Raw genomic sequence first — 9,807 nt, forward strand, 5'->3', positions numbered from 1 at the left:
TGTATATAATTATATATTAGATTATATACTATTAGAGATTTTGGTCATTCAAAATGACTTTTACTCTATGGGAATGTGAGAAGATTTTTGGATCCCGTATAAAAGTTTTTCAAGAAGGTATGTAGATTTTTTAAAATATTTTCCATTTAAAATTATAATACAATAAATTCAAATATAACATTGTATTGAGACACTAAAAAAGTTGTTGGTTTCTTCATAATTAATGCTAATTTAAATTGATTATAAAAATGTGTTGGAAGAGACAAATTTTTATCTTGAAAGTAGTGTTGAAAGAAACTGAAAATTTGTTTTTATTCTCCTAAACATCTTTTAATTTCTGGAAGATGAAAAGTATTTTTTGAAAAGTATTAACAGCATATCTAGCAAGCCAAGTAAAAAAAAGTTTTAATTTTTAATTTGGTAAATAAATGTATTTAAAGTAAATAATTTTATTTGCATTTTTTATTAATAAGAAATTATTAATTAATCAGATTCAAAAAACTGTAATATGTAATATTATTTTTAAAACAAAAATTAAAAAAATAACTAATTTTGTCTATAAAAAAGGAGAAACTATTAATAGTTATATAAAAATATTTGGTAGTTATCATTATGTATTCTTTTAATTTTAAATTATAAATATTTTTTGTACTCTGAAATTTTTAAGACGTGGGACTGGAATGAGGAAGCAAACAAATATATTTCATTCATGGATTTAACTTATTAAACTTTAATAAATATTTATTGAAGCATGAGCTTTATTTCAATTTTGTTTGTTGAAAAATTTAGAAAATTTAGATTTTACCTCGATTTGCATTTATTTTAAAAATAAATTGTAACTTATGATTTCCATTCACTTCACTATTATAATTCTTAAACAGTAAATATTATTATATCAAATAACATGAAAATTATATTTGAAAGTATTCACTCTCAAAACTACGAAACATTTCAGTAAATATCATGTAATATTTTGTAAATTCCACACCAAATCCTAATTAATTTATTGTATTACCATTTTTAGTTTAATTTATTTTAAAAACAATAGTTACTTTCTCTAAAAAAACTTTGTAAAGGTTCCTAAAATGTCATCTTATGACACTTACTGCTCCAAAACATTAATTATGAAGACCACCAATTATGTTTTTCTGGGACATGACACTCTCTTACTATAATAAATGAATGTTGTATATTCCAATACATGTCTGGAAATCTGATCTACACATATGAACCCATATGAGTATCCTTGAAAGAAGATAAGTTGTAAATTGTAGGCGTAGCAGCGATCTTTGAGTAGAGATGTCAAAATGGGTTTCAACCCGTGAGCCAACCCGGTTCACCACGGGTTCGAGCCGGGTTGGGTTGAAAAATATTCAACTTTTTCAAAAGTGGGTTGAACTCAACCCGGCTCACTTAACCCACGGGTTAAACGGGTTCGAGCCGGATTGAAGGTGGGTTGGCCCACTTAACCCACCAACATTTTTTTACAAATTTTTTTTAAATTTTCTTTAAATTTTTTTTTAAATTATTTACTACTCCAATTATATTTGTTCACAATTTCATATTTTTAAATGCTAGAATGTTGCTTAATTATATTTGAATTATTTGAATGTTTAATTAATTTGATTGTCAAGTTATATATATGTTGATACTTTAATCTTTAACTATAATCTTTATAGTAAATTACTCAAGTAACCGTCTTATAAACAATTTTTTCTAAATTAGCATGAAAAAAATGTATAGTTTTTTTTTTTATTTATATTTTGTTGAATAGCATGACAGAAAATTTGTAATATTAGTCATGCTTTCTTAGACTAATGGATACTTTCTTGGAAATAATTCTTCATATATTGGTGGTGAGCATGATCAAAACATTGGTTCTTGATTTTACTATGATTGTCATCTCATGGGTTACTTAAAATTTTTTTAAATATTTGAATAATAAAATAAATAAATAAATAATTTTTTTAGGTGGGTTGGTGAGCCAACCCACTTAACCCACCAACCCGTGGTGGGTTGAGCCGGGTTACAAAATTTCTGGCTCACCAGAAAGTGAGCCGGGTTGGGTTCACTCATTTTGAACCCGGCTCGTGGTGAGCCAACCCGTGTGAGCCGGGTTGGCTCACTTTGACATGTCTATCTTTGAGTGTGAAGAGAGGTACTGGTAATCAAAGCGTGTTAGTGATAATAATATTACGTAGAGCAATCATGATTATCGTCTTGAGAAGTGTTGATAACTCTGGACAGTGCAATTAATTTTATCTTGAGAAGTGAAAACCATAATGAAGAGAAATTTAAAAAAATGAAACGCTCCTTGGTTGGCGATTTAGTATTTAATATTGGAATATGAAAACATTTAATAATTAAAACGTGTAGCAGATGATATAGCAGTTTAATCCTCATTATCTCGAGCAGTGCGAAATTTAATGCATTTGAATACTGATTGACACGTTGTCATCATTATCTCGAGCAGTGCAAAATTTAATGCATTTGAATACTAATTGACACGTTGATTTGGAGATAATTCGAACCACTGTTTGGAGGCGTTGGAATACAAAAAGTTTTTTAAAAGTCATTTTAAATTTATTTTTCCATAAAAATTGATCTTAAATTCTTCTGACTATGAAAATGGTGAAAAATATTTTAATTATTTTATAACTTATATTATTTTAATAATAATAATTAATAAGTAATAGTTATTGTATTTCACTGACTTTTAAATTTCCAATTTATATGGAATGGTAATTAATGTTAATTAATTCAATTTCTAATTAAAACTAATTTATATTGACTAAAATGAAGTCGAACAAAATCTAATACAAAAAAGGAAAATACATATAATAAAAGAGAATAAAATATAACTTTTATATTGAGATATATAATAACTGCATACAAAATAAGAGTCCAATTGAAATCTTCTTATATATTGATATATATAAGAAGTTCAAACAAAATTACATACAAAATTTTCAACTTTAATACCAAAAAAATGGATAAAGAACTTTGATATCTCTGCTTGTTCTTTCACTTTCAATATCAAAAAACAATTCAGGGTGATCCTCTGCAGAGAGTTGATGATCTCCATAGAAAGATCTTAGTTGGTTCCAGCCTTGGGTAATCATTGGAGTGTGAATATCCATGTTGTAAGTAACATGGTGAACATTACTTTGGTAATCAACAACAATCCATTTAGTAGCAAGGTCCTTCCAACAGCGTATTATGAACACTCGGTCGACGTGTCCAAAGTCCTTAAAAGATTAGCAAGTTAAGAATAAAGAAATAAATAAATATAAATTACAAAAATACATGAGTTTGAATCAAAAAATATACCTGGTCTTTCAAAAACATAGAAATGAATCTGCCAACCATTTCTGAAAAAAGTATGGATTGTGGTGTGAGCATGGATTCCATTGCAGGAGAATAGGTTGGTGATTAAGTATAATTGTAAGAGAAGAAAATGGGTAACAGTAGAAAAATCAGATGTCTGACTGTGAATTGGTAAACATAGGGAATATATATATATAAAAAGAATAGGAGAAATCATAGCTATTGGAAGTATCCGTACATACTGGACAGTCTGAATTGGTAAAAGTACAGGATAATAAATACAAATTAAAAAATAATACGTTAAAAAAAAGAATTATGAAGCGTCGTAAAAGTAGAAGAAGAATTATTTAATGTAATTTACTAATGTTGATTTTTTTCAGGAAGGGGCATTTAATATTGGAATATAGTAAAGTTTAGTAATTATAACGTGTGGCAGATGATGGAGCAGTTTATTCATCATTATCTCGAGCAGTGCGAAATTTAATGCGTTTGAATACTGATTGACAGGTTGATTTGGAAAAAATTCGAAGCAGTATTTGAAGGGGTTGGAATACAAAACGTTTTGTAAACGAAATGGTTTTGATGGAGTAAACGGTGATTGGAAAAATGTGAAGAACTCTTTGAAAAATGTCCGAATAAAGTCAAAAATTGGGTAAAAATAAAGAGATTTGGTGATACAGTGCATTATTAAAAAATACCATTAATGAAAAAAAATGACACAAATAGAGTTTAAGGTAGAAAAATGAAGAAGATGAAGGGTTTGCTTGTAAAAGGTGGAAAAATACAGATAAATTGGTAAAGAAAAAGGTATTTTGATACAAATTACTTACCAGTTAAGTTGTAAAGCGAAAAAGACTCGTGCATGACTTTGAAATCTTGATTTGAAGCCTGTATCCAGAAGAAAAAACAGTTAGATCAAGGTAGATAAACGGAAAAAATAGTTAGATTAACTCTTTTTGGTGTAGAACTTTGAAAAAATATAGTGTATGATGAACTCTTTGAAAAATGTCCAAATAAAAATGTAAATCGGGTAACAATAAAGAGATCTGCTGATAGAATGCATTATTAAAAAAATACCATGAACGAAAAAAAAATGACACCAAGAGAGTTGAAGGTAGAAAAATGAAGAAGATGAACGGGTTGCTTGTAAAAGGTGGAAAAATATAGATAAATTGGTAAATAAAAAGGTAGATTTTGATACAAATTACTTACCAGTTAAGTTGTACAGCGAAAAAGACTCTTGAATCAGTTTGAAATCTTGATTTGAAGCATGTAAACAGAAGAAAAATATAAGAAACAGTTAGATCAAAGTACATAAACGCCAAAAATAGTTAGATAAATTTTTTTTATAAACCTGATGTTAAATCTGTCGCAGTGAACCATATTAGACATGTAGCAATCCTAGAAAATACCATCATCGGAAAAAATTAGTTAGATCTGAGAAAATAAAAGAAGAATATGAGTTGTTCGCTTGAGAAAGGTCAAAATGAAAACGAAATCTGCGTAATAAAACCATATGTCTCAGTGAACCATATTAGTTCTGTACAAAAACGAAAAATAGTTAGATTTGACAAAATATAAGAAGAAAATGAGTTGTTTGGTTGAGAAAACTCAAAATAAAATCGACTTCTGGGTTTAAACCTGTAAAAAAACGCATAAAAAAGTTAGATCTGACAAAATATAAGAAGAAAAATAGATGTTCGCTTGAGAAAACTCAAAATAAAAACGACTTTTGGGTTTAAACCTATAAAAAAACGCATGAAAAAGATAGATCTGACAAAAAATAAGAAGAAAATGAGTTGTTCGCTTTAGAAAACTCAAAATAAAATCGACTTCTGTGTTCTTACCTGTAAAAAAGCGCATGAAAAAAGTTAGATCTGACAAAATATAAGAAGAAAATGAGTTGTTCGCTTGAGAAATTCAAAATAAAATTGACTTCTGGGTTCTTACCTGTAAAAAAACGCATGAAAAAGTTAGATCTGACAAATATAAGAAGAAAAATAGATATCCACAAAAAAAATGGACAGATGAACGGCAAATCTCAGATGCATGTCTTTGTAAGCGTCAGTTGAAGCCTGTAAAGAAAAAAAAATGATGAACAGAAGAAGATGAACATAACAAAGCTCAGAAAAAAATATAAACCATCTCCATAGTCGTTTTTTTGCGATTTAAAAACAACTTGATGAAAAGAAGAAGATGAACAGAAGAAGATGTTAGAGAAGAAGCTAAGAAAGGCAAAGAAACCATGATGAACGCGGAGAAACAAAGACAGAGAGAGAAAGAAGTGAGAAGGCGGTGCCAGAGAGAATGGGAAAGAGAGAGAAAGAAGAAAGAAGGTGGTCGCAGAGAGAATGAGAAAGAGAGAGAAAGAATTGAGAAAGAGGAAGGTGAGAAGACTGAGGAAGAGAGAGAAAGAAGTTTTAATTAAAACTTTCGGTTTTCAATTTCTTTTCCATTTTTTTTTTCAGACTTTAAAATGCTGAGAGATTGACACATCAGCGTTTTTACCTTTTGCAGATAAAAATTTGAATTGAGAAGTAGGTCAGATATATTATTCAATTGAAAATCTTGCCTTTTGTTAGTTCCCAATTGTATATAGTATTAGATTTGTTTTACAATCAGGACACCACTCAAGGAACTCGTCATGTCTATGAGTTCTACATCGCATTGAAGACCCTTTGGGAAGAACTCAATAACTACAAACCCTTTTCTTCTTGCTTGTGTCTTGTCAAAAATTACCACCAACAGGATTTCATAATCTGATTCCTCAAAGTTCTGGATGAACACTTCTTTGTTGTGCGTTCCCAAATCTTTTTGACGGATCCTCTCCTTGCTATCAACCGCGTCTTCTCCATGGTTGTCCAGCAGGAACGCCAACTCGTTTTATCTTCACCTACTGAACCCAACGCCTTTGTGAATTCAGCTACTCACTCTTTCTTCGGCAAAGGGTGTGGCTCTGGTCCTTCTTCCGCTCTCAAAGGGGCCTCCACTAAGAAATGCTCCTATTGTCACCGTCCTGGACATACCATTGACGTGTGTTGGGGAAAGCATGGCTATCCCCCTAGTCATCCTCGATACCCAGGGAGGCCAAAGTTCAATCACGATGCCTTTAGCTCTTCCTCCATTAACAATGCAGCTGTGATCGAACCAACTGAGGGAGGCAACAGTTTCGAGAAGGAGGGAGGCCCCATAACATTAACCCAGGCCCAATATCAAACCCTAATGTCCCTGCTCCAACCACAACAACAAAAGAATTCTTCTGATGTAACAGGGCCCAACTCTCTCGTTTGGCTAATCTTCAATAAGGTCTCTATCATCTATAAGTCAACAAAGAAGCCAAGGTTCTTTCAACAAACAAACCTTCCATTAATGAAAGTGCTACCAATACCATCTCAAACTCCAACCTTTCGCATTATAGATTAGGACATATCTCGGGAAACCGATTAAATATGTTATGTGAACAATTCCCTTTTATTCCAAAACATATTAATGAAAATTGTGACATTTGTCATTGTCATTTTGCAAAACAAAGAAAATTGCCTTATTGCCTTAGTGATAGTAGAGCTTCAAAAAAATTTGATATAGTGCACATGGACATTTGGGGGCCTTTTTCTAAGGCCTCCATTCATGGTGAAAAATATTTTTTAACTATCTTGGATGATTTTAGTAGTTATGCTTGGATTGTCTTATTGAAATCAAAATCCAAAGTGAAAATACATGTTCAAAATTTTATTTCTTTAATTGAAAATCAATTTGATTCCAAAATAAAATGTATTAGGACGGATAATGGTCCAAAATTTTTTCTTAAAGATTTTTTTGCTTCAAAAGGGATTATACATCACACTACTTGTGTTTATACCCCTCAACAAAACGGGCGTGTTGAGAGAAAACACCAACATATTCTTAATGTGGCACGTGCTCTCATGTTTCAATCTCAATTGCCCAAACATTTTTGGTCTTATGCAATAAAACATGCAGTTTATCTTATTAACCGTATACCTTCACTAGTTACAAAGAAACAAACTCCTTACGAACTTTTGCATAACCAAAAACCTGATTTTTCCATGCTTAAAGTTTTTTGTTCTTTATGTTATGCATCAACCACTAGGCCCAAACAGAAATTTGATTCTAGGTCTAGAAAAGAAGTTTTTCTCGGCTATCAATTTGGCACAAAAGGTTATATTATTTTAGACTTACAAAATAAAGACATTTTTGTCTCTAGAGATGTTATCTTCTATGAGTCCCATTTTCCTTTTAATAACAAACCCGAGGCCCAAGAAAAAGAAAAGTTATTTCCTCCACAAACAAAGACCTTCCATGACATTGATCCTCTCCAACTTACACCTTAACACAATAATTTTACACCTCAGGACCAACTTCCATCAAAGACTCCCATTTTACCTCAAACCTTACCTTCCCCAACAACCTCATCCTCTCTACAAATTTCGCCATCTTCTTCTCCATCCTAGTCAATCTCGCCACATATCTCTTCCTCACCTCATCCAAACCCTATTCCTTTCATACCAAGACAAACCACTCGTAGCTCTAAACCCAATGTTCGACTTATAGATTTTGTTTGCTACAACCTAGAGACCAAACCAAATCAATCATCGTCAACGTGCAGGTATCCTATCCAATATGTTCTTTCTTCCATTAATGAGTTTGAGCATCATTATGTCATGAACCTAACTTCTGAGATTGATCCCCTAAGCTATCAAGAAGTAATTTTGAAGCCTTGTTGGAAAGAAGGCATGAAGGATGAAATTGAGGCTTTAAAGTTGAACAAAACTTGGGAGATTGTGGAAACTCCTAAGAATGTAAAGCCCATAGGATGTAGATGGGTTTACAAATTCAAAAGGAAACCAGATGGGAGTGTGGAGCGATATAAGGCGAGGCTTATTATGAAAGGATTCTCTAGTGGTTAAAATGATCACCATGTGAGTTATCCTTGCCCTAAATTCCATAAACAATTGGGAATTGCAGCAACTGGATGTTAGTAATGCCTTTTTACACAATGACTTGTCCGAGGAGGTTTACATGAAGATTCCTCAAGGTCTATATGGGTACGAATCCTTACAGTGTTTCAAGCTCAAGAAATCTCTCTATGGCCTAAAATAAGCAAGTCGAAAATGGTATGAGAAACTCTCTAACCTTCTTCTCTCATTTGGTTATTCATAATCACATGCCGATCACAACTTGTTTATCAAGCATGAAAAAGGGGAATTTACTGGTTTATTGATATACATTGATGATATTGTTTTAACTGGCAACTCTTCCACTGAAATAACAAAGCTCAAACATATACTTCAATCCAATTTTCGAATTAAAGATTTGGGGGAACTCAAATATTTTCTAGGATTAGAAGTAAGCTGGTTTGATGATGGCATCTTTGTATCTCAACAAAAATGCTGCCTTGGGTTGCTTTCAGATTCCACTCCTATGGATAGTTCTCTTCGTTTAACATAGGATAATTCGAGTGAATTACTTGATGATCGCCTATCCTATAGGCGCCTTGTTGGTCGTTTGATTTACCTCACAACGACTCGTCCAGACATCGTTTTTGCGACTCAATAATTAAGTCAGTTCATGGCAAATCCTACAAAGTCTCATTTAGGTGCTGCAATAAGAGTTCTTAAATACTTGAAAGGTTGTCCAACCAAGGGGCTCTACTTCAAACGGAATTATCCTATCCACCTAATTGGGTTTAGTGATGCCGATTGGGCACCTTGCATATTCACACGCCGATCAGTCACAGGTTATTGTTTCTTCATAGGGAACTCTTTAATTTCTTGGAAAACCAAAAAATAGAATATCGTGTCTCGTTCTTCCTCCGAAGCAGAATATAGAGCCCTTGCTACTACTACCTGCGAGTTGCAATGGTTAACTTACTTCTCCATGATCTCAAAATCTAGTGTTCTAAGTCAGCAACACTTTATTGTGATAATCAAAGTGCTTTACACATTGTTGCAAATCCAGTCTTTCATGAAAGAATGAAACACTTGGAGATCGATTGCCATTTGGTTCAAGAAAAGATACAAGCAGGATTAATGAAACTTCTTCTAGTTCCATCATCTCGGTAACTTGTTGATATCTTCACTAAAGCTCTTCCCCCTTGGCTATTCCATGCAAACTTGTCCAAGCTAGAGATGGTTGAAACTCCTCTCCAGCTTGCGGGAGGTGTAACATCCCTAAGGAATATTACTTAATTAAATAAATAAATAAAAAAAATGAAATTAATACGTCGCGATATTATTATTCCCAAATGCGAAAAAAGTTAAAATGTTTAATCATCGCGCCAAAATCTATAAGCAGTAATAGAAAAAAAACATTACAATCTCCAAAAATATGAAATCATAAAAACATAATAAAAATCCCTAACTCTAATCCTAGCTAGCCCTCACTCCGTCGCCTAAGCATCCTCAGCATCACCTGTATCATCATCTGCTCCCGTGTAACGAATCACATGATCATCGCCAATCA

At 32.2% G+C, this 9,807-nt stretch overlaps 1 long non-coding RNA gene across 1 annotated transcript; it reads right to left on the minus strand.

Moving 5' to 3' along the window:
* Positions 1–3,052: 3,052 nt before the first annotated feature.
* LOC146882279 (uncharacterized) lies at positions 3,053–4,600 on the minus strand. Its single transcript, XR_014985143.1, has 4 exons — positions 4,540–4,600; positions 4,158–4,215; positions 3,331–3,371; positions 3,053–3,248 (listed from the first exon to the last, which is right to left on the minus strand). It is a non-coding gene; the product is annotated as an uncharacterized LOC146882279 (long non-coding RNA).
* Between the last annotated feature and the right edge of the window lie 5,207 nt (positions 4,601–9,807).

The sequence above is a fragment of the Vigna unguiculata genome, chromosome 10 (genome assembly GCF_037176805.1).
Source record: "Vigna unguiculata cultivar grain cowpea cultivar isolate G323 ecotype 2 chromosome 10, ASM3717680v1, whole genome shotgun sequence".
NCBI classification, from domain to species: domain Eukaryota; kingdom Viridiplantae; phylum Streptophyta; class Magnoliopsida; order Fabales; family Fabaceae; genus Vigna; species Vigna unguiculata.